This window comes from Ambystoma mexicanum, chromosome 5q (genome assembly GCF_040938575.1).
Source record: "Ambystoma mexicanum isolate Mex_15411 chromosome 5q, UKY_AmexF1_1, whole genome shotgun sequence".
NCBI classification, from domain to species: domain Eukaryota; kingdom Metazoa; phylum Chordata; class Amphibia; order Caudata; family Ambystomatidae; genus Ambystoma; species Ambystoma mexicanum.
This window is the reverse complement of record NC_090933.1, coordinates 1330773085-1330797716: the sequence shown is the minus strand read 5'-3', so window position 1 is coordinate 1330797716 and position 24632 is coordinate 1330773085. Positions and strand designations below refer to the sequence as shown.

Below are 24632 nucleotides of genomic sequence, written 5' to 3'. Positions count from 1 at the left end.
CCCACTCATGTCTCCCACCACCCCCACCCCCCAGCACTGTGGGGCACCTGCCAGCAGGCCCCCACCCATGTCCAACTCATGTCTCCCACCACCCCCACACCCCAGCACTGTGGGGCACCTGCCAGCAGGCCCCCACCCATGTCCAACTCATGTCTCCCACCACCCCCACCCCCCAGCCACCAGGGTCACCCTCCACCAGGCCCCCACTCATGTCCCCTATCACCCCCACCCCCCAGCCACCAGGGTCACCCTCCACCAGGCCCCCACTCATGTCTCCCATCACCCCCACACCCCAGCAGTGCAGGGTCACCCTCCACCAGGCCCCCACTCATGTCTCCCACCACCCCCACCCCCCAGCAGTGCAGGCTCAACCTCCACCAGGCCCCCACTCATGTCCCCCTGCACCCCCACCCCCCTGCCACCATGTGCAGCCCCCACCAGGTCCTCACAATCCCCAATCATGTGCGTAATGGTCAGCCTCCACAGCCAAAAAGACCTACCAAGTAACCCATTCACCCACATGGAAATGGAAATCACATGTTACACCCCCAATGTACATGAAGCAAATGAACCCATGTCCGTCACACACATATTTTCAAATTGAATGGGAAAACACACAACATGACATGCATGAAACCAATGAGATGAAACCACACAGTGAACAATGTAAAAAAAAATGTATTGAAAAAAATACAAATGCCAAAGAAAGAAAACTAACTACAATGTAAATGTGAAAAAATAAGCTGCATGTCCGCATAAAAACACAAATCTAGAAAATCAAATCAAAAAAATTATGTCCAAAGTGAAATGTAAAAACTCTCCATGCAACAAAGAACTATGTACAAAAATAACAAGGGTCCATCATCACAACTGAACTAAGGAAACCTCCTAAAAAACCTACCTAAATATCAACTATATACAAAAAGTGGAGCAGTGTCCGTCGACTCCAAATAATAATAAGAACGAAAGGAAACCTAAAACTAAAGAACTATATACAAAGGCGGCGGGCAAGTCCAGCGGCTCACTCTGTGGTGTTCCGGGCCAGGGCATCATCGAACTCCTGTTCGATGTCCCGGAGGCGGTCCAGTTCCATGGCCCCGAGGGTCCGCAGGGACGACGCCGTGTCCTCCTCCAACCCCCTGCGGATTGCCTCGAGGCACTCGGCCCGCCTCAGGGCCCTCCGCATGGAGTTCTCCGCCCTGACCATTGTGAGCCGCGCCTCTTCCGCCCGCCGCCGCTCCGCACCTATGGCGTGGCCCAACCGCTGCCACACGGAAGACACTCTCTGTCCTGGGTCCTCCTGCCCTCCGGCCGATGCCTGCCCCTCCGATGTCGAAGGCCCCGAGCCTTCATGGCTCCCACCATCTTGCTGCTGCTGCTGCTCTGCCTCTGCCCGTGCACTGCCTCCTGCTGCCTGCACATCCTCCGCCGGCTGGGGTGCACCTGTTGATGTGGCCACCCCTGCTGGACGTCCGACTCCCGACTGTGGCAGGGATGCCTCCTCCACCAGCCTGGCCGCACTGTCAGAGGCAGCTCCACAGGGCACCCAGGTGACTGATGGGTGGGAAGATGGCACAGAGGACGACTGGCGCGTAGGGGGTCCAGTTGAGGAGGGGGTCGGAGCAAGCCCCATCAGACAGCGGAATCCGGCCTGGGTGACCTGTCCCAGCAGGCTGACGTGGTCAACGAGCCATTCGAGATGACGTGCAGTCTCTCCATGAAAAGACTGCAGGTCACCTCGCATGGCCCGTTGACGCAACGCCACACCAGCCAGGACAGGCTCAACCCGGTCCTGGATGGCCACGTCCGCAGGCAGAGGAAGGCCAGTTGACGTCAGCTCATCCCCTGCCTGAAAACGGGTCTGGACGTAGGCATCCCTGCTGGTGCAAGATGATGCAGGGACAGGATCGGGGACAGGATTGCACACAGGCACCTCCGCGGCCGCCTGTGCTGCCTCCTGTCCCTGGTCCTGGACTGCACCACTAGCACCAGTGGGATCCCCACCTCCAGACCCTGTCTCTGGTGCTTGCGCGGCCCCCTCCTCCACCAAACCCCCCACCAACCTGGATGACTCTGTGCCATCTTCCCCTGTTGGGCCCTGTGGGGTCCCAGCTGCCCCTTCTGCTGCCGAGGAGTCCAACTGCAACCTCCGCCTCTTGGACCTCCCCCCGGCAGCTGCGGCCTGGGACGCGGCACCGGACTCCTCACTCCCCGACGAGATGACAACACGGGAGGGGAGCCGGGCCTTGCGTCTCCGGCTGGCGGTCGGATCCCCGCCGCTGTGCTCCACAGCACCTTCTCCGCCCTCTTCATCAGTTGACGCTGCAGACAGGGAGAAACAAAACACAGGCATCAGGGCACTGTACAATGGACACATACACGCATGACAGTTGCACATGAGTGGCATTGGCAAACCTCAGACATGTCATCACAATCCTCAACACACATGTCATTGCAACTGGCACACATGAGCCATACCACAGCCATATCGCAACTGCCACCACCATCCCCATACATACAACAGCATCAGCAGCCAAAGGGGAGCCATACATCACATGCAACACAGGAAGTGCACCACACATGTACACACACCACCACACTTGCATGCATGTCTACACCTCTGCCAAGTGTCGCACTGTTCAGACGGGCATCCATGTCACATCTGCCAATCAGGCTTCCACATACCGCTGTCACATGCATCCATGTAGCATCACTGTTGCACCTTTGACAAATACACACACATGCACATGTACACAGTGCTCATACATGCAGCCGAAAACAACATACATGCCTGACATCACGGACATGTCTACTTACATACACATTCATCCAAACATGTGTGCACGCACAACTGCATTTGCCATGCAAGCCCACACACACAAGCACCATCCATGTCTCACACATTACAGCCCTCGCATGTGTCAGCCCCACGGCCCTGTACACCCCCACCCATACTCCACCCCATACAAACAGATGTGCAACTGGCACAATGGGGAATGATCACCACACGCCCTGCTCACAACCAGGATGCATGTACACTCACCGCTCGACTCCAGACGGCTCTGCTTCTCTAGGACCTGGACGTGGAGCGCTGGGGATATGCGTTCCAGGACCCCCATCTGTTCTTCCGACAAGTGGCCCCGGCGCCCCTTGGCATCCGCTGCCTTCAAGAGGCGCCGGGCCTTGTTCAGGGTCCTGGACCTGAAGTCCTCCCAGCGCTTCCTGACATGTTGTAAGTCCCGGACTGCCACCCCCTCCGCGTTGATGGCAGTCACGATGTCTGTCCAGATCCGAGTCCGTCCTTCCTTGTCGGCGCGGGAACTTCCAAAGAGGGCATCATACTGCCCCAGGACTTGCTCCACCAGGACACCAACTTCGGTGGCACTGAAGCTGGTGCCCCTCTGCCTCTCTGGCCGGGGGTTGTCAGTGGTCACAGATGGTGTTAGCCCCGACATGACAACCCCAGAGGCAGGAGTGGGTGGGCAACTGGGTCCTGGGGCTGGGCTGTGGAGCGATGGAATTCCAGTCGGGAGTCTTCTGTTCCAGCAGGGGTGGTCACAGCAACAGCACCCCTGGCTGATGTGCAGGCAGCAAATGGCAGTGCACGTGGGCAGCAGGCAGTCAGGCAGCAGCAGATAGCAGGTGGGAGCGTGCTCGGGGCTCTGGGGGGCAGTAATTCGGCCTTCTGGGCAGGAGCGTGGTCTCCCGTGTGCTCACGCGTGGCCAGCTTGGTACGGAGTGAATTGGCACGTGAAAATCCTGCACGTCAGCGTGAAAACCGAGGAAAGGCCCTTAGCGCGTAAGCGCGTCAGCACGCATACGCGATTCCATTGGACCAAAGGCCCTCAGCGCGTAAGCGCGTCTGTGACGTGACCCGCACGGGTGTTTCCCACACAGCACGTGATGACAGAGCACACGTGGAAAGACTGCACGTCAGAGTCTCATCGCGTGTAATTGGACAAAAGTGCGTGTACACGCGATTGGCCTATGTACGTGTATATGAGGTGTGCGCGGACACTTACACACGCAAGTACGTCAGCGCACCTGTATCCCGGTGTACGGCCATTTCCACCAATCACACGCAATGAGACTCTGACGTGCAGTCTTTCCACGTGTGCTCTGTCATCACGTGCTGTGTGGGAAACACCCGTGCGGGTCACGTCACAGACGCGCTTACGCGCTGAGGGCCTTTGGTCCAATGGAATCGCGTATGCGTGCTGACGCGCTTACGCGCTAAGGGCCTTTCCTCGGTTTTCACGCTGACGTGCAGGATTTTCACGTGCCAATTCACTCCGTACCAAGCTGGCCACGCGTGAGCACACGGGAGACCACGCTCCTGCCCAGAAGGCCGAATTACTGCCCCCCAGAGCCCCGAGCACGCTCCCACCTGCTATCTGCTGCTGCCTGACTGCCTGCTGCCCACGTGCACTGCCATTTGCTGCCTGCACATCAGCCAGGGGTGCTGTTGCTGTGACCACCCCTGCTGGAACAGAAGACTCCCGACTGGAATTCCATCGCTCCACAGCCCAGCCCCAGGACCCAGTTGCCCACCCACTCCTGCCTCTGGGGTTGTCATGTCGGGGCTAACACCATCTGTGACCACTGACAACCCCCGGCCAGAGAGGCAGAGGGGCACCAGCTTCAGTGCCACCGAAGTTGGTGTCCTGGTGGAGCAAGTCCTGGGGCAGTATGATGCCCTCTTTGGAAGTTCCCGCGCCGACAAGGAAGGACGGACTCGGATCTGGACAGACATCGTGACTGCCATCAACGCGGAGGGGGTGGCAGTCCGGGACTTACAACATGTCAGGAAGCGCTGGGAGGACTTCAGGTCCAGGACCCTGAACAAGGCCCGGCGCCTCTTGAAGGCAGCGGATGCCAAGGGGCGCCGGGGCCACTTGTCGGAAGAACAGATGGGGGTCCTGGAACGCATATCCCCAGCGCTCCACGTCCAGGTCCTAGAGAAGCAGAGCCGTCTGGAGTCGAGCGGTGAGTGTACATGCATCCTGGTTGTGAGCAGGGCGTGTGGTGATCATTCCCCATTGTGCCAGTTGCACATCTGTTTGTATGGGGTGGAGTATGGGTGGGGGTGTACAGGGCCGTGGGGCTGACACATGCGAGGGCTGTAATGTGTGAGACATGGATGGTGCTTGTGTGTGTGGGCTTGCATGGCAAATGCAGTTGTGCGTGCACACATGTTTGGATGAATGTGTATGTAAGTAGACATGTCCGTGATGTCAGGCATGTATGTTGTTTTCGGCTGCATGTATGAGCACTGTGTACATGTGCATGTGTGTGTATTTGTCAAAGGTGCAACAGTGATGCTACATGGATGCATGTGACAGCGGTATGTGGAAGCCTGATTGGCAGATGTGACATGGATGCCCGTCTGAACAGTGCGACACTTGGCAGAGGTGTAGACATGCATGCAAGTGTGGTGGTGTGTGTACATGTGTGGTGCACTTCCTGTGTTGCATGTGATGTATGGCTCCCCTTTGGCTGCTGATGCTGTTGTATGTGTGGGGATGGTGGTGGCAGTTGCGATATGGCTGTGGTATGGCTCATGTGTGCCAGTTGCAATGACATGTGTGTTGGGGATTGTGATGACATGTCTGAGGTTTGCCAATGCCACTCATGTGCAACTGTCATGCCTGTATGTGTCCATTGTACAGTGCCCTGATGCCTGTGTTTTGTTTCTCCCTGTCTGCAGCGTCAACTGATGAAGAGGGCGGAGAAGGTGCTGTGGAGCACAGCGGCGGGGATCCGACCGCCAGCCGGAGACGCAAGGCCCGGCTCCCCTCCCGTGTTGTCATCTCGTCGGGGAGTGAGGAGTCCGGTGCCGCGTCCCAGGCCGCAGCTGCCGGGGGGAGGTCCAAGAGGCGGAGGTTGCAGTTGGACTCCTCGGCAGCAGAAGGGGCAGCTGGGACCCCACAGGGCCCAACAGGGGAAGATGGCACAGAGTCATCCAGGTTGGTGGGGGGTCTGGTGGAGGAGGAGGCCGTGCAAGCACCAGAGACGGGGTCTGGAGGTGGGGATCCCACTGGTGCTAGTGGTGCAGTCCAGGACCAGGGACAGGAGGCAGCACAGGCGGCCGCGGAGGTGCCTGTGTGCAATCCTGTCCCCGATCCTGTCCCTGCATCATCTTGCACCAGCAGGGATGCCTACGTCCAGACCCGTTTTCAGGCAGGGGATGAGCTGACGTCAACTGGCCTTCCTCTGCCTGCGGACGTGGCTATCCAGGTCCGGGTTGAGCCTGTCCTGGCTGGTGTGGCGTTGCGTCAACGGGCCATGCGAGGTGACCTGCAGTCTTTTCATGGAGAGACTGCACGTCATCTCGAATGGCTCGTTGACCACGTCAGCCTGCTGGGACAGGTCACCCAGACCGGATTCCTCCGTCTGATGGGGCTTGTTCCGACCCCCTCCTCAACTGGACCCCCTACGCGCCAGTCGTCCTCTGTGCCATCTTCCCACCCATCAGTCACCTGGGTGCCCTGTGGAGCTGCCTCTGACAGTGCGGCCAGGCTGGTGGAGGAGGCATCTCTGCCACAGTCGGGAGTCGGACGTCCAGCAGGGGTGGCCACATCAACAACTGCACCCCAGCCGGCGGAGGATGTGCAGGCAGCAGGAGGCAGTGCACGGGCAGAGGCAGAGCAGCAGCAGCAGCAAGATGGTGGGAGCCATGAAGGCTCGGGGCCTTCGACATCGGAGGGGCAGGCATCGGCCGGAGGGCAGGAGGACCCAGGACAGAGAGTGTCTTCCGTGTGGCAGCGGTTGGGCCACGCCATAGGTGCGGAGCGGCGGCGGGCGGAAGAGGCGCGGCTCACAATGGTCAGGGCGGAGAACTCCATGCGGAGGGCCCTGAGGCGGGCCGAGTGCCTCGAGGCAATCCGCAGGGGGTTGGAGGAGGACACGGCGTCGTCCCTGCGGACCCTCGGGGCCATGGAACTGGACCGCCTCCGGGACATCGAACAGGAGTTCGATGATGCCCTGGCCCGGAACACCACAGAGTGAGCCGCTGGACTTGCCCGCCGCCTTTGTATATAGTTCTTTAGTTTTAGGTTTCCTTTGTTTTTTCTTATGATTTGGAGTCGACGGACACTGCTCCACTTTTTGTATATAGTTGATATTTAGGTAGGTTTTTTAGGAGGTTTCCTTAGTTCTGTTGTGATGATGGACCCTTGTTATTTTTGTACATAGTTCTTTGTTGCACGGAGAGTTTTGACATTTCACTTTGGACAACATTTTTTGGATTAGATTTTCTAGTTTTGTGTTTTTATGCGGACATGCAGCTTCTTTTTTCACATTTACATTGTAGTTAGTTTTCTTTCTTTAGCATTCGTATTTTTTTCTAATACATTTTTTTTTACATTGTTCACTGTGTGGTTTCATCTCATTGGTTTCATGCATGTCATGTTGTGTGTTTTCCCATTCAATTGGAATATATGTGTGTGACGGACATGGGTTCATTTGCTTCATGAACATTGGGGGTGTAACATGTGATTTCCATTTCCATGTGGGTGAATGGGTTACTTGGTAGGGCTTTTTGGCTGTGGAGGCTGACCAATACGCACATTGTGAGGACCTGGTGGGGGCTGCACATGGTGGCAGGGGGGTGGGGGTGGTGGGAGACATGAGTGGGGGCCTGGTGGAGGGTGACCCTGGTGGCTGGGGGGTGGGGGTGGTGGGAGACATGAGTGGGGGCCTGGTGGAGGCTGCCCCTGCACTGCTGGGGGGTGGGGGTGGTGGGAGACATGAGTGGGGGCCTGGTGGAGGGTGACCCTGGTGGCTGGGGGGTGGGGGTGGTGGGAGACATGAGTGGGGGCCTGGTGGAGGGTGCCCCTGCACTGCTGGGGGGTGGGGGTGGTGGGAGACATGAGTGGGGGCCTGGTGGAGGGTGCCCCTGGTGGCGGGGGGTGGGGGTGATAGGGGACATGAGTGGGGGCCTGGTGGAGGCTGCCCCTGCACTGCTGGGGGGTGGGGGTGGTGGGAGACATGAGTGGGGGCCTGGTGGAGGGTGCCCCTGCACTGCTGGGGGGTGGGGGTGGTGGGAGACATGAGTGGGGGCCTGGTGGAGGGTGCCCCTGCACTGCTGGGGGGTGGGGGTGGTGGGAGACATGAGTGGGGGCCTGGTGGAGGGTGACCCTGCACTGCTGGGGGGTGGGGGTGGTGGGAGACATGAGTGGGGGCCTGGTGGAGGGTGACCCTGCACTGCTGGGGGGTGGGGGTGGTGGGAGACATGAGTGGGGGCCTGGTGGAGGGTGCCCCTGGTGGCTGGGGGGTGGGGGTGGTGGGAGACATGAGTGGGGGCCTGGTGGAGGGTGCCCCAGCACTGCTGGGGCGTGGGGGTGGTGGGAGACATGAGTGGGGGCCTGGTGGAGGGTGCCCCTGCACTGCTGGGGGGTGGGGGTGGTGGGAGACATGAGTGGGGGCCTGGTGGAGGGTGCCCCAGCACTGCTGGGGGGTGGGGGTGGTGGGAGACATGAGTGGGGGCCTGGTGGAGGGTGCCCCTGGTGGCTGGGGGGTGGGGGTGGTGGGAGACATGAGTGGGGGCCTGGTGGAGGGTGCCCCTGCACTGCTGGGGGGTGGGGGTGGTGGGAGACATGAGTGGGGGCCTGGTGGAGGGTGACCCTGGTGGCTGGGGGGTGGGGGTGGTGGGAGACATGAGTGGGGGCCTGGTGGAGGGTGCCCCTGGTGGCTGGGGGGTGGGGGTGATAGGGGACATGAGTGGGGGCCTGGTGGAGGCTGCCCCTGCACTGCTGGGGGGTGGGGGTGGTGGGAGACATGAGTGGGGGCCTGGTGGAGGGTGCCCCTGCACTGCTGGGGGGTGGGGGTGGTGGGAGACATGAGTGGGGGCCTGGTGGAGGGTGACCCTGGTGGCTGGGGGGTGGGGGTGGTGGGAGACATGAGTGGGGGCCTGGTGGAGGGTGCCCCTGCACTGCTGGGGGGTGGGGGTGGTGGGAGACATGAGTGGGGGCCTGGTGGAGGGTGACCCTGGTGGCTGGGGGGTGGGGGTGGTGGGAGACATGAGTGGGGGCCTGGTGGAGGGTGCCCCTGCACTGCTGGGGGGTGGGGGTGGTGGGAGACATGAGTGGGGGCCTGGTGGAGGGTGCCCCTGGTGGCGGGGGGGTGGGGGTGATAGGGGACATGAGTGGGGGCCTGGTGGAGGCTGCCCCTGCACTGCTGGGGGGTGGGGGTGGTGGGAGACATGAGTGGGGGCCTGGTGGAGGGGGCCCCTGCACTGCTGGGGGGTGGGGGTGGTGGGAGACATGAGTGGGGGCCTGGTGGAGGGTGACCCTGCACTGCTGGGGGGTGGGGGTGGTGGGAGACATGAGTGGGGGCCTGGTGGAGGGTGCCCCTGGTGGCTGGGGGGTGGGGGTGGTGGGAGACATGAGTGGGGGCCTGGTGGAGGGTGCCCCAGCACTGCTGGGGGGTGGGGGTGGTGGGAGACATGAGTGGGGGCCTGGTGGAGGGTGCCCCTGGTGGCTGGGGGGTGGGGGTGGTGGGAGACATGAGTGGGGGCCTGGTGGAGGGTGCCCCTGCACTGCTGGGGGGTGGGGGTGGTGGGAGACATGAGTGGGGGCCTGGTGGAGGGTGCCCCAGCACTGCTGGGGGGTGGGGGTGGTGGGAGACATGAGTGGGGGCCTGGTGGAGGGTGCCCCTGGTGGCTGGGGGGTGGGGGTGGTGGGAGACATGAGTGGGGGCCTGGTGGAGGGTGCCCCTGCACTGCTGGGGGGTGGGGGTGGTGGGAGACATGAGTGGGGGCCTGGTGGAGGGTGCCCCTGCACTGCTGGGGGGTGGGGGTGGTGGGAGACATGAGTGGGGGCCTGGTGGAGGGTGCCCCTGCACTGCTGGGGGGTGGGGGTGGTGGGAGACATGAGTGGGGGCCTGGTGGAGGGTGACCCTGGTGGCTGGGGGGTGGGGGTGGTGGGAGACATGAGTGGGGGCCTGGTGGAGGGTGCCCCTGCACTGCTGGGGGGTGGGGGTGGTGGGAGACATGAGTGGGGGCCTGGTGGAGGGTGCCCCTGGTGGCGGGGGGGTGGGGGTGATAGGGGACATGAGTGGGGGCCTGGTGGAGGCTGCCCCTGCACTGCTGGGGGGTGGGGGTGGTGGGAGACATGAGTGGGGGCCTGGTGGAGGGTGCCCCTGCACTGCTGGGGGGTGGGGGTGGTGGGAGACATGAGTGGGGGCCTGGTGGAGGGTGCCCCTGCACTGCTGGGGGGTGGGGGTGGTGGGAGACATGAGTGGGGGCCTGGTGGAGGGTGACCCTGCACTGCTGGGGGGTGGGGGTGGTGGGAGACATGAGTGGGGGCCTGGTGGAGGGTGACCCTGCACTGCTGGGGGGTGGGGGTGGTGGGAGACATGAGTGGGGGCCTGGTGGAGGGTGCCCCTGGTGGCTGGGGGGTGGGGGTGGTGGGAGACATGAGTGGGGGCCTGGTGGAGGGTGCCCCAGCACTGCTGGGGCGTGGGGGTGGTGGGAGACATGAGTGGGGGCCTGGTGGAGGGTGCCCCTGCACTGCTGGGGGGTGGGGGTGGTGGGAGACATGAGTGGGGGCCTGGTGGAGGGTGCCCCAGCACTGCTGGGGGGTGGGGGTGGTGGGAGACATGAGTGGGGGCCTGGTGGAGGGTGCCCCTGGTGGCTGGGGGGTGGGGGTGGTGGGAGACATGAGTGGGGGCCTGGTGGAGGGTGCCCCTGCACTGCTGGGGGGTGGGGGTGGTGGGAGACATGAGTGGGGGCCTGGTGGAGGGTGACCCTGGTGGCTGGGGGGTGGGGGTGGTGGGAGACATGAGTGGGGGCCTGGTGGAGGGTGCCCCTGGTGGCTGGGGGGTGGGGGTGATAGGGGACATGAGTGGGGGCCTGGTGGAGGCTGCCCCTGCACTGCTGGGGGGTGGGGGTGGTGGGAGACATGAGTGGGGGCCTGGTGGAGGGTGCCCCTGCACTGCTGGGGGGTGGGGGTGGTGGGAGACATGAGTGGGGGCCTGGTGGAGGGTGACCCTGGTGGCTGGGGGGTGGGGGTGGTGGGAGACATGAGTGGGGGCCTGGTGGAGGGTGCCCCTGCACTGCTGGGGGGTGGGGGTGGTGGGAGACATGAGTGGGGGCCTGGTGGAGGGTGCCCCTGGTGGCGGGGGGGGTGGGGGTGATAGGGGACATGAGTGGGGGCCTGGTGGAGGCTGCCCCTGCACTGCTGGGGGGTGGGGGTGGTGGGAGACATGAGTGGGGGCCTGGTGGAGGGTGCCCCTGCACTGCTGGGGGGTGGGGGTGGTGGGAGACATGAGTGGGGGCCTGGTGGAGGGTGACCCTGCACTGCTGGGGGGTGGGGGTGGTGGGAGACATGAGTGGGGGCCTGGTGGAGGGTGCCCCTGGTGGCTGGGGGGTGGGGGTGGTGGGAGACATGAGTGGGGGCCTGGTGGAGGGTGCCCCAGCACTGCTGGGGGGTGGGGGTGGTGGGAGACATGAGTGGGGGCCTGGTGGAGGGTGCCCCTGGTGGCTGGGGGGTGGGGGTGGTGGGAGACATGAGTGGGGGCCTGGTGGAGGGTGCCCCTGCACTGCTGGGGGGTGGGGGTGGTGGGAGACATGAGTGGGGGCCTGGTGGAGGGTGCCCCAGCACTGCTGGGGGGTGGGGGTGGTGGGAGACATGAGTGGGGGCCTGGTGGAGGGTGCCCCTGGTGGCTGGGGGGTGGGGGTGGTGGGAGACATGAGTGGGGGCCTGGTGGAGGGTGCCCCTGCACTGCTGGGGGGTGGGGGTGGTGGGAGACATGAGTGGGGGCCTGGTGGAGGGTGCCCCTGCACTGCTGGGGGGTGGGGGTGGTGGGAGACATGAGTGGGGGCCTGGTGGAGGGTGCCCCTGCACTGCTGGGGGGTGGGGGTGGTGGGAGACATGAGTGGGGGCCTGGTGGAGGGTGACCCTGGTGGCTGGGGGGTGGGGGTGGTGGGAGACATGAGTGGGGGCCTGGTGGAGGGTGCCCCTGCACTGCTGGGGGATGGGGGTGGTGGGAGACATGAGTGGGGGCCTGGTGGAGGGTGCCCCTGCACTGCTGGGGGGTGGGGGTGGTGGGAGACATGAGTGGGGGCCTGGTGGAGGGTGCCCCTGGTGGCTGGGGGGTGGGAGACATGAGTGGGGGCCTGGTGGAGGGTGCCCCAGCACTGCTGGGGGGTGGGGGTGGTGGGAGACATGAGTGGGGGCCTGGTGGAGGGTGCCCCTGGTGGCTGGGGGGTGGGGGTGGTGGGAGACATGAGTGGGGGCCTGGTGGAGGGTGCCCCTGGTGGCTGGGGGTGGTGGGAGACATGAGTGGGGGCCTGGTGGAGGGTGCCCCTGCACTGCTGGGGGGTGTGGGTGGTGGGAGACATATGTGGGGGCCTGGTGGAGGGTGCCCCTGGTGGCGGGGGGGGTGGGGGTGATAGGGGACATGAGTGGGGGCCTGGTGGAGGGTGCCCCTGGTGGCTGGGGGGTGGGGGTGGTGGGAGACATGAGTGGGGGCCTGGTGGAGGGTGCCCCTGCACTGCTGGGGGGTGGGGGTGCAGGGGGACATGAGCAGGTGTGCAGGGTAGTCCCCTGTTTTGTGGGCTGCCTGCAGGGGCTGTGGAGGGTGTACAGGGAACACCTGTGAGGACCCACCCAGCCTAATTGCGTGTGATAATTCCCGCACACCCCTGTAATACACGTACCAAGCCAAATCGCGTGTGATAATTCCCACGCACCCCTGTAATACACGTACCTGGCCAAATCGCATGTGAAACTTCCCGCATACCCCTGTAATACACGTACCCTGGCCAATCGCGTGTTGAACTTCCCGCGTACCCCTGTAATACACGTACCCTGGCCAATCGCGTGTTAAACTTCCCGCGTACCCCTGTAATATACGTACCCTGGCTAATCGCGTGTATAACTTCACGCGTACCCCTGTAATACACGTACCCTGGCCAATCGCGTGTTAAACTTCCCGCGTACCCCTGTAATACACGTACCCTGGCCAATCGCGTGTTAAACTTCCCGCGTACCCCCGTAATACACGTACCCTGGCTAATCGCGTGTTAAACTTCCCGCGTACCCCTGTAATACACTTACCCTGGCTAATCGCGTGTTAAACTTCCCGCGTACCCCTGTAATACACGTACCCTGGCCAATCACGTGTTAAACTTCCCGCGTACCCCTGTAATACACGTACCCTGGCTAATCGCGTGTATGACTTCACGTGTACCCCTGTAATACACTTACACTGGCTAATCGCGTGTTAAACTTCCCGCGTACCCCTTTGATACACGTACCCTGGCCAATCGCGTGTTAAACTTCCCGCGTACCCCTGTAATACACGTACCCTGGCCAATCGCGTGTTAAACTTCCCGCGTACCCCTGTAATACACGTACCCTGGCCAATCGCGTGTTAAACTTCCCGCGTACCCCTGTAATACACGTACCCTGGCTAATCGCGTGTATAACTTCACGTGTACCCCTGTAATACACTTACCCTGGCTAATCGCGTGTTAAACTTCCCGCGTACCCCTGTAATACACGTACCCTGGCCAATCGCGTGTTAAACTTCCCGCGTACCCCTGTAATACACGTACCCTGGCCAATCGCGTGTTAAACTTCCCGCGTACCCCTGTAATACACGTACCCTGGCAAATCGCGTGTTAAACTTCCCGCGTACCCCTGTAATACACGTACCCTGGCTAATCGCGTGTATGACTTCACGTGTACCCCTGTAATACACTTACCCTGGCTAATCGCGTGTATGACTTCACGTGTACCCCTGATATGCACGTTACCCGCTTTGCATTCCTTGTTTGGCTGCCCTGTAAACTGGTCCAGGGTTAGCGCAGCCCTTTGCGATGATTTAGCGATTTTGCTGGCTTTTCCTTGCGCGAGGGCGTTCTTGGGGGCGTTACTGGCGCTGCTGCAGGGTCGCTGCGATACTCTGCGCCACGGCTGGTTTGGGAGCATGAAATCCATGAATACGCTGTGCGCGGAAATCGGTTTTAGCGCACGTGCCTGGCGCAGTCAATCGCACGCGGACACTCTGCGCCAGCCGCTTGCGACACTTTTCTGCGAAATTCTATGAATTACCCTGTAGATCTCGTCCCACGTCCCCGTCTCCTGCACAAACAGAAGCAGGAACCTACACTGTTCATCCACCACCCCTCTCCCATCTTTTACAACTCAACAGATCAGGTAACCCCCGTGCAACCACCCCAATGCCACTCATCCTTAGGGGTGTCACGGTATGGATTTTTGGACGATATGATAACCTTCTTGCCAAGTAACGGTATACCACGGTTATCGCGGTATAGCACACATATTAAAGTAACTTTAAATAATACTTTGACACAGTGTTTTACTTTTCTTAACAGACTTACACCACAAACAAGAAGTCTTTTTTGTATATAAATGTGTTTTACTAGAAGTGACAGAAGTGGGCACTTTGTCTTTTAGGACCAAACTCCCTTCTCCATTTACTGAGAACACTTTGGCCGCATTGAGTGCATAGCGAACACTGACTACATATCACCAGGGAAAAGAAGCCCTGTGCCCATGCTGGACAAATGTCTGGGCGAGAGTATAGGTAGGCCGGAACTTCATCCCTTTCTATTGAAGTAGACCCTCCCCCGAACCAAGTCTTTGGGGGCACCGTTAATATTTAAAAGAAAGCTTATAGCATTGTTGAAGTGGTCATTTAGGGTTTCAGCTTCACAACTAGGCTGCTTTTCTTTGTTCGGAAACGCAGAGGACAGGTAACTTCCCTTGATAATCTACACACCACAAAATAAGGCACAGGGTGAGGCTGTGTCACTTCAAATGTATATTTGGTGGCAAAATATAAATCGCTCCAAAAGGTGATTAATAATCACAGACCATTGTTACCCTGCTTTCAGCTAGTGGGTGTGGTGGGGCAGTGATACATTTTGTGATTATTATTCAAATTCATTGATAAAACCAGGGACTTCACCCATTGTAGTATGCATTAGAAAACACATTCTACATTATAATCTGTTACAATCTAAAATGTAATTTATATAATCTATAATAATTTACATACCACTCATACCGCATGAGCTAGTTCCTTCTCATTCTTTACAATGGGCCTCATTACGACCCAGGCGGAGGACCATGGTGCTATTAGCACCATGGTCCATGCCGGTGTCCGCCATAGCGGAATGGGGAATTACCACCCCATTCCGAGGTTGGTGGGGCAGTAATTCCCCATGCGGCCATGGCCCTTGCCCATTCCCATTTTTGCCCCATAGGTCTCAATGGGAATGGGGAAGGAGCTAATTACGGTACCGCAAATTGCGGTACCGTTATTAGCACCAAAGTCCCTTTGCGGGTCCCTATTTTAACGGCTGGAAAAACCAGCCGTTAAGGTCGGGTCTCGCAAAGGGACCTCGTAATCAGGCGTTAAGGGTTTAACGGCGCTGACACCTTTTACAGCGCCATTAAACCCTTAACGCCAGGGTCCTAATGAGGCCCAATGTATTGATTTTGTGATCAGGTATGTGCTTGAAAAGGTACAAACTGCACCATCTGAAACTGTGTGTACCCAAAAAACATATGCAGGCTATTTTTTCCAGATGTAGGGAATGGGGCTCCCCAAATAACATTTTGAAGTTGGCAATCATACATCTTCAACCAGATCCCAAAGCAAAACAGCTGGTAAATGGATAGTTCCTGGTAATCACTCGATCATCTCAAAATTGGGGCCAGAGAAAGTGTGAATGCGCACAAACATTTTAAATCTTTGGTGCATGCTCCGTCACCCCCTCAGCCCCTGTGAAAACTGTGACATACTCTATTTACTAAAATGGTTCTGGAGGGACCTTGTGCAATCGCATACTTCTCTTTTGTGATGATCTGCATGCCATAGAAGTAGGCTGTAGGCTTAACAGCACTTCAGATATTTCTGAGAAATGCAGACGTTTACCATTTAAAAGGAACACAACATGATCGCTTATAAAGAAGCCTTTTTCAGTACGATTTTATTTATTTGGTATTTATAATGCGCCAATACAGCAAATGGTGTTCCATTGGACGTTTCTGATAGGTGTAAACTGATGGCATGCAGGTCTGAGCCACGCCCACTCCCCCCCACATACTGTCATGCACATCAATCCCACTCCAATGTAGACAAGAATGCTAGTTGGGCGACAGACGCAAAGAACTATTGTTAGGTTTGTCACCTATAGGACCATTCTTTTAACCTATATGCAGCACTTTACTCTGCAATGTTCAGGTTCCAAACCTTGGCAACAGTACCGAGACTCACTGTACGGCATTTGCCCATACAAAGCAGCCTGCCACCGGACCACCACTCGACAGACCCTCCAGGATATCGCGGCACAAAAATGCAAATTTTGCGGCACAAAAATGCAAATTCTGCGGCAATTGCATTTATTGCCGCATTTTCAATTGCCTGGTGGTGATTATTGAGGGGTTGCACTGCCTCTACTTCTCAGGGTTGTTGGTGTTGGTTGTACGCACAGCAAGGTCTTGGGCGGGAGCAGTGGTGGTGTTGATCCTGTGGCTGGCGCTGCCACTGATGTCCAGGGTAGTGGTGTAGCTGGGGCGTGTGACGCTGTTTAGACCCATAGGTGATGGTGTTGGCTTCACTACCAGCAATGCATCCAGTGGTGGTTTTGGTTGGGGGCTGGTGCTGCCTCTGTAGAACAAGATGGTAGCGTTGGAGCTAGCACAGAGCGCATGGGTGGAAGTGTTGGTGGGAGTGATGTCTGCTGAGAGAATGATTGGTGAGTGTGGTGCTTCCTCTTAAGGTGATGTTGGTTAGGCCAGTGCTACTGCTGAGGGCATGGTTTGTGGCAGTGGCACCGTCATGGAGGGCATGATTGGGGGTGGTGCAGCATGTAAGGCCCTGGGTGATGGTGTTAGTTGCACTGGGCCCTGGGTGGTGGGGGTTTTGTTGCCAGTGGTGCTGGTGCGGCCACTGCAGTCCTGAGTGCTGGTGTTGATGGGTCCAGTTCTGAGAGTGAGGGCCAGTGTAAAGTGCTAGAGTGAGGGTGTGTGTGATGGTGGCAGACAACAGCTCTCCCAGCCAGGCGCGCACAGTGAGCAAGTTGCTCCCCTTGCCATCTCTGCAGTTGTACGTTTCCCATGAGAGACTAGCTGTGATAATGCAACAAAATTCACACTGTATCTTCTGTCTCACTTCACTGATCCAGATACAGCCCTGAGCAGGGTCCAGGGCAAAAGCCATCCGTCTCTATAAACCTGCCCCCACACCCAACAGATCCTGGCCATAAAAAATGTAATCCCCATACCCCTTAAGACAGAGTCAACAGCAATAAGTGACCCTTGAGTCCGTTTGATCGTTCACGCCTTAATGAGGACAGAGCCAACGTGCTTATTTGCATGCGAAATCATGTAAACTCAATAATGGGGCAATGTGTATACGAGTGAACAATATAGCATATATGTGTGACCAGAAGCTCTTATGTTAAGCTTAATAATGAAAGTGTGATGTATATTAACATATGGTACAAAAATGCTCATAGAAATAGATTGCAACAGAACAATGCATAACCAGTATAATACTGTACACGCCAGCACTAAGCTACCTCATTTTCATAAGTTCCAATGTAAATACATGTATGATATCGTGTAAACGTAATACAGCAGCTAATCACTCTCGCCAAGTTACATCTGCTGAGGCTGCATGCACAGACTCGGAGCCATGAACTGCGTTTAATGAAAGATGAACGCTGATTCAAACACACGTTTCTAATTTCTTGAGGAGTTCTTTGTTACGATGAGAATATTTAGCCAGATAGAAAACAAAGGGCCTTATTACGAGTTTGGAGATAGCCATGGATAATAGCTCCATGGCTGCCTCCAAACCGGGCTCCATTACCGGGTTCCTGCAATGAGGAATAACCGGGCCATTCCGACATAGGAGGATCCGGTAATTCCTCCTTGCAGGAACCATTCCCATTCCCATTTGAGCCCTCCTAGGGCTCAATGGGAATGGGGAGGGAGGTAACAACGGGCACATTACAAGTGTCCCATTGTTACCTCTCTCTTCCCCTCGCGGGACCCGGAAAAAGACGTCTGGTTTTACCAGACGTCTGATCCGGGTCCCGCAAAGGGAACCTCGTAATCGGCCCTGACGGAATGATATGTGCCTCTTGTGACCCATTTGTTTCAGTCATAGATTTAGAGCCCTCTTTGTTGTTTATCAGATGGACATCCCAGACCATACCATGACCCCAAGAGCTCTGCCCCGTAGTCAGTATATTCTGAAATTGTCTGAACAGGTTAAGCACTGTATTCAATGGAAGAATCTTAACCTAGGCCCAATAGTAAATTAACCTGCATTTGAACCACACTTGTATAAGTGTTTAAATCACAGGTCTTTGAGCTCGCAGGACAAGCTGATTATGGTAGTGAATGAATGGGAATGTGTGGCCACCAGGGCAAATGTTAAATGGTTATTTAATATGCAACACCGCAACAACTCGCCACTCCACATGCCAATCCGATGAGCCCAGCTGACCGATTGACCTAGGATACGTCATCATCTCACCACGTGCCCTCAAGCCAACCAAATGCCGCCAACCCTATGGCATCTATAGGTGCCTGCTCTTAGCAACCAATCCCAACTGTTCATGTGCCTCGTAGGCCTTCCCTCAGCTTGATGACGATTTTGTTGAATAAAATTGAATTGTAACATGTTTTCTGCAGAGCGCTCTCAGCGTAAGCAGAGCAGATTCTGCTTGCCCTATTTTAGATAAAGCCTTTGATACCACCAGCACTTGGTCTTGGTCTCATTGCCACTTGGGATGAGTTTTTACTGACTCCATTGGGAGAATTAACTATATTTTTGGGGGCCTCTCACTTACACTAGTACAATTGCATTGCCAAATGAAATACCTAATTATTGTAATGCTATTCCGCCAGTTGCCAGTACTTCCTGCGAGCCCACTGCTAGTACAATTGCCATGCCAAATGCCTACCTAATGATTGTAATGCCCCTGCACCAGTTCTCAGTACTGCCTGGGAGCCCACTGCTAGTACAAATGCCATGCCAAATGCCATACCTAATGACTGCAATGCTTCTGCACCAGTTCTCAGTACTGCCTCCGAAGCCACTGCTAGTACAATTGCCATGCCAAATGCCATACCTAATGATTGCAAAGCTCCTCCGCCAGTTTGCAGTACTGCCTGTGACCCCACTGCTAGCACAATTGACATGCCAAATGCCATACCTAATTATTGCAAAGCTCCTGTTCCTAATGATTGCAAGGCTCCTGCACCAGTTCTCAGTGCTGCCTCTGAGCCCACTGCTAGTACAATTGCCATGCCAAATGCCGTACCTAATGATTGCAATGCTCCTGCACCAGTTCTCAGTACTGCCTCCGAGCCCACTGCTTGCACAATTGACATGCCAAATACCGTACCTAATGATTGTAATGCTCTCAGTTCTCAGTACTGTCTATGAGCCCACTGCTGGTACAATTGCCATGCCAAATGCATACCTAATGATTGTAATGCTCCTGTGCCTAATGATTGCACTGCTCCTGCACCAGTTCTCAGTACTATCTATGAGCCCACTGCTAGTACAATTGCCATGCCAAATGCCATACCTAATGATTGCAATGCTCCTGCACCAGTTCTCAGTACTGCCTGCGAGCCCACTGCTAGTACAATTGCCATGCCAAATGCGATACCTAATTATTTGCAAAGCTCCTGCACCAGTTCTCAGTACTACCTCCGAACCCATTGCTAGTACAACTGCCATGCCAAATGCATACCTAATGATTGTAATGCTCCTGTGCCTAATGATTGCACTGCTCCTGCACCAGTTCTCAGTACTGCCTGCGAGCCCACTGCTAGCACAATTGCCATGCCAAATGCTGTACCTAATGATTGGAATGCTTGTGTGCCTGATGATTGCAAGGCTCCTGCACCAGTTCTCAGTACTGCCTCCAAGCCCACTGCTAGTACAATTGTGTTGCATCTTATGTTATCTGGTGTGGAATTCTACTGTTGTAGAATTCCACGCTAGCTCCTGTTTGTTGTTTACCTCTGGTGGGGGTTCTATGTTCTAAGGGGATCAGTTGAGTCAAGATACTACTGAGGATGGTTGTACCATGGTTGCCTCTGTGCTACCTGCGGTGTCTGAACAAGTATGGAGTGTGGAGTGTGCGCGTGACCCTGTGTCAGTTGAAATCAGGGCGGCACTCAAGAGTGCAGAATTGTCCAAACGGTGTGGTCATGTTTGGCAAGAGTTGTCTGAGGGTCCTTGAGGTGTGGCCAGGAGTCTCAGATTGGTTCCCCCTGATTCCCTTAAAAGAAAACTGGTGGAGTTGGCCCACGAGGGGCATTTAGGCAGGTCTATGACCAAGAGGAGGCTAAGGGAGGACTATTGGTGGCCCAGGATAGATATGGATGTGGAGCAGGTGGCGAAGGATTGTGCAGCTTGTTCGGCCAGTGACAAGAGCAAAGCTCCCTCTCCTCAGCCGGTTTACCCGGTAGAGGTGCCCCGCGAGGTGTGGTCCAAGGTGGCCCTTGATGTAATGGGGCCCATTGATTCTTTGGGGGGGGAGGTTTGAGATTCATTGTGGTCATGGTGGATTATACTTCTAGATGGGTTGAGGCCACTGCCTTGTCTACTGTGATGGCCGAGAAGATAGTGGAATTCCTTTCGGCAGTGTTTGATAGGGAAGGAGTACCGGCTGGTTTAGTGACCGATAATGGGTCTCAGTTTGTGTCAGAACACATGCAGAGATTTTTGGGTGATCTAGGTATATGCCATCATAAGGTTGTGTTGTATAATCCTCAAGCCAACGGTCTTGTGGAGTGCATGAACCGGTTTGTGAAGGGAGCCATTCAATTGGCTCTCGCCAATGGTCTCCCGTGGGGCAGCGTGGTGTCTGAGTCGCTCAAAGCTTACAGGCTGACTCCTTCTCTTGCCACGGGTTGTTCCCCATTTGAATTGATGCAGGGAAGGAAGCCTGGCACCAAGTTGAGAGTTCCCGCACTTGGTGGTGGTGTCCAATCTCGAATTGACATGCAGGGAGTTTTAGATCATGTGCGAGTTAGACAGGAACGTTTCTTGCAAGAGCAGCTTGCCTGGAGGAAGCCCTTACCCGTGAAGACAGGTGATTTGGTACAGATTAGGAATCCTAGGTTCGTGCCAAAGGGGCACAGCAAATGTATGTGACCAAGAGTGGTCGTCAAGTGCAGTCGTGGTTATGTGAAGCTCGACGACGGGTCCAGGTGGAGTCTCAGGCGTGTTGTAGTGGTGGATAAGGTCAGGGTGTCCCAGGGCGGCGGTGAGTCCGTGGAGCCCAGTGATAGTGAGTCTGTGGGGCCTGTGGGCAGTGGAGGTGATGGTGAGTATGTGCGGACCGCGGGCAGTGAAACCGATGCTGGGGCGGTGTTTGGGTGTCCGTTGGGACGTCCTTCTGCTGGTGGAACCAGTGATTCATGTGTTGATTGGCAGCTGCGAGCAGAGGCGTGTCTTCGGAGGGCCAGGATAGTGAGATTGGTTCTGTTTCTGGTTCTGTTTCTGTTTCCAGTCCGGTTTCCGTTCCGGTTCTTGATACCACCGGTTGTGCAGTGGCGGAATGTGATAAGGGGTTGTCCTTTGTGGTTGCGGATCCTCGAATGCTCGTTCTGTTAGGGTGAGGAAGATTCCCTCCAAGTACCAGGATTATGGGCCTCATTACACGGAAGGCAGTGAGCCATGGCGCTATTAGCGCCATGGCTCATGCCGGTAAAATACCTTGGCGGAAAGGGGATTTACCGCCCCATTCCAAGGTTGGAGGGGCGGTAAATCCCCCTTCCGCCATTGCCCTTCCCCATTCCCATTTCTGCCCCATAGAGCTCTATGCGAATGGGGAAGGCGCTAATTACGGCACCGCAATTTTGCGGTGCCGTAATTAGCTCCGAGGTCCCTTAGCGGGTTGGTTTTTAACGCCTGCAAAAAGCAGGCGTTAAAGCACCAACCCGCTAAGGGACCTTGTAGTAAGGCGGTAATGGTTAACGGTCACCGTTAACCATTACCGCCTTCCGTGTAATGAGGCCCTATGTGTTGGGAGCTGCAGTGCAATAGCACCTCTGGTGCAAGTGTTTTTCCTTAAGTTCTATATTTTTTCTCTGAACCTTTTCTTCTTTTATTCTTCTTTTCCTTTAGGGTTGTTGTGAGTGGTGTGAGTGTGTATGTCAGTGTGGGTGGGTGTCTCTGTGTGCGGGTGTGCTTGTGGATGGGTGCTATTTCTTATTGCTGAGTAAGGGGGGGGGAGAAGTGTTGCATCTTATGTTATCTGGTGTGGAATTCTGCTGTTGTAGAATTCCACGCTAGCTCCTGTTTGTTGTTTACCTCTGGTGGGGGGTTCTATGTTCTAAGGGGATCAGTTGAGGCTTGTGGTGCGGATGGGAGGACCATCCTCTGTGCTGCTGGGCTCAAGCTTGGTTACCAATAAAGATACGCTTCCTACCTCCAATGTGTGGCTCCTTCCTACAAATTGCCATGCCAAATGCCATACCTAATGATTATAATGCTGCTGTGCCTAATGATTGCAAGGCTGCTGCAACAGTTCTCAGTACTGCCTCCGAAACCACTGCTAGTACAACAGCCATGACAAATGCCATACCTAATGATTGCAAAGCTCCTGCGCCTAATGATTGCAAGGCTCCTGCACTGGTTCTCAGTACTGCCTGCGAGGCCACTGCTAGTACAATTGCCATGACAAATGCCATACCTAATGAGTGTAATGCTCCTGTGCCTAATGATTGCAAGGCTCCTGCACCAGTTCTCAGTACTGCCTGCGATCCCACTGCTAGCACAATAGTACTGCCTCAGAGCCCACTGCTAGTACAATAGTCATGGCAAATGCCATACCTAATGATTGTAATGCTCCTGCACCAGTTCTCAGTACTGCCTGCGAGGCCACTGCTAGAAGAAATGCCATGACAAATGCCGAGCGTTCTGAAGGATCATTTGCCACGTCCTCCGTTCTAAAGGACCCAAGCTACAGTCAGGGATTCAAAAACCTCTCACCTCTCTCAGGTCACTACGAGGTCCAAAGGCGGGAAAAACTCCAGCGCCAAAGAAGAGGTCTCGAGGCAAACAAGGTGGCCCTGCGTCTCCAATCTGATGGCCCTCAAATACAGGGCGGGTAAGAGTTCATACTGCGCATGTGCAGAGAAGCAGTGTTTTAGTAGTGAGCCTGGTAATTATCTATAGAGGCAGAGTGCGCGTGTGCAGAGAAGCAGTGTTTTAGAAGTGAGCTTGGCAGTAGATTGTTCTGATCGTGTCTCTGCAGTGAGTATGTTTAGTAGTCTGTTGGGTTACAGTGCGCATGTGCAGAGAAGCTTTTTTCTGCAGGAAGCCTGGCTGAAGGTACACAATGCGCATTACCTTCTCGGAAAATCACGAGTGGATGCAGAAAATGAACCTGGCCAGTAGGATGTGGGTTGCACCGCGCATGTGCAGATAAGCTGTTTCCTTACATCCGGCCTTACTAGTTGCTGAAGACACTCTGCGCATGTGCAAAGGATGGCTACCTCTAGAGCCTGGCTAGTAATCTAGGGCTACAGTGCACATGTGCAGAGGATGAATTTCTCTACAGAGCCTGAATAGTAATCTAGGGCTACAGTGCACATGTCCCTGAAAGTTGTATCTCTGCAAGGAGTCGGCTCAGTATTTTGAAGGCACACTGCGCGAGAAGCCGTGTCCTGCAGGAGGCCCGGATGAAGGGACTCAGAGCTCATTACTTTCCCCTTAGATCACGTGTGAATGCCGTCCAGTAGGAAGAGGGAATTCTGCTCTTTCCTCTCACTCTCCGGAAGGCCACTGTGGTGACCTGGGTAAGCCCTGTGTGGCGTGCGGGCCCCCCAGGTTCTGAGCACTAGCGCGCGCGTGCGGGCACGCAAGAACGCACGCCGGAGACGTCTGGTTGTTCCGGTGCTCCGGCGCAAACTGCCCGGGCACCGCCTTTATTATTTCAGCGCGCATGCGCCGGCCTGCAGGGCCGCGCATGCGCACCTCGTTTACTACGTACACAACATCCCTCCTTTTCCCCCCAAACAACAAACACATTGAACAGTGGAGCCAACATGGCACAAATCAAACTGTACTTAACAGGGCTTGTTACTCATGCCGCTTAGTCCATGATGAAATCCTGGAATCTTTGCGGCGGACGACGTCCTTCCCTGCGCAGGTACCTGGGTGAACCTCCCTCGGGGTTCTCTGGTCCCCCGGGGTCCTCTGGCAGTTCACTGCCTCCATGCAGCGCCTCCGCTGTTTGTCCTTGGTTAGGATTAGTTTCTTCTTCCGCTGCCATGCCACAGGTCCTATGCGCTTGAAGAAGGATACGTTTCTGGTTACTGTACCACGCGCATTCGCAGCTGTGACCATTGACCCTTTGACATGAGTGACTCCCATTGGCTGGGTTTCGTAAGTCATCGAGAGTTTACCTTCCGGTTTCCTGTTCCGGAGTAGGACGGTGTCTCCTACCGCTCTCTCTCTTTCTGGCAGCCTCCGCCTTGTTGTTTCGCTCTCGTTTCTCGCTGCTCTTTCTGCTGTCACCCGTGCGCTATCGATCACTCCTGGGTGTCTGTCTCCCGCTTCGGGTATCAGCCCTCTGGGTATTCGCCTGAACAGCGCCTCGGCTGGTGCGATTC

At 56.6% G+C, this 24632-nt stretch overlaps 1 protein-coding gene across 1 annotated transcript in view; it reads right to left on the bottom strand.

Annotated features, from left to right (window-relative positions):
- The window catches only part of LOC138498538 (zinc finger protein 615-like), an 80666-nt gene extending 57502 nt beyond the window's left edge, over positions 1-23164 (bottom strand). The window contains exon 1 of the mRNA XM_069622320.1: positions 23008-23164. The gene's annotated coding sequence lies outside the window, so the exon portion shown is untranslated. The remainder of the gene's footprint in view (positions 1-23007) is intronic.
- Between the last annotated feature and the right edge of the window lie 1468 nt (positions 23165-24632).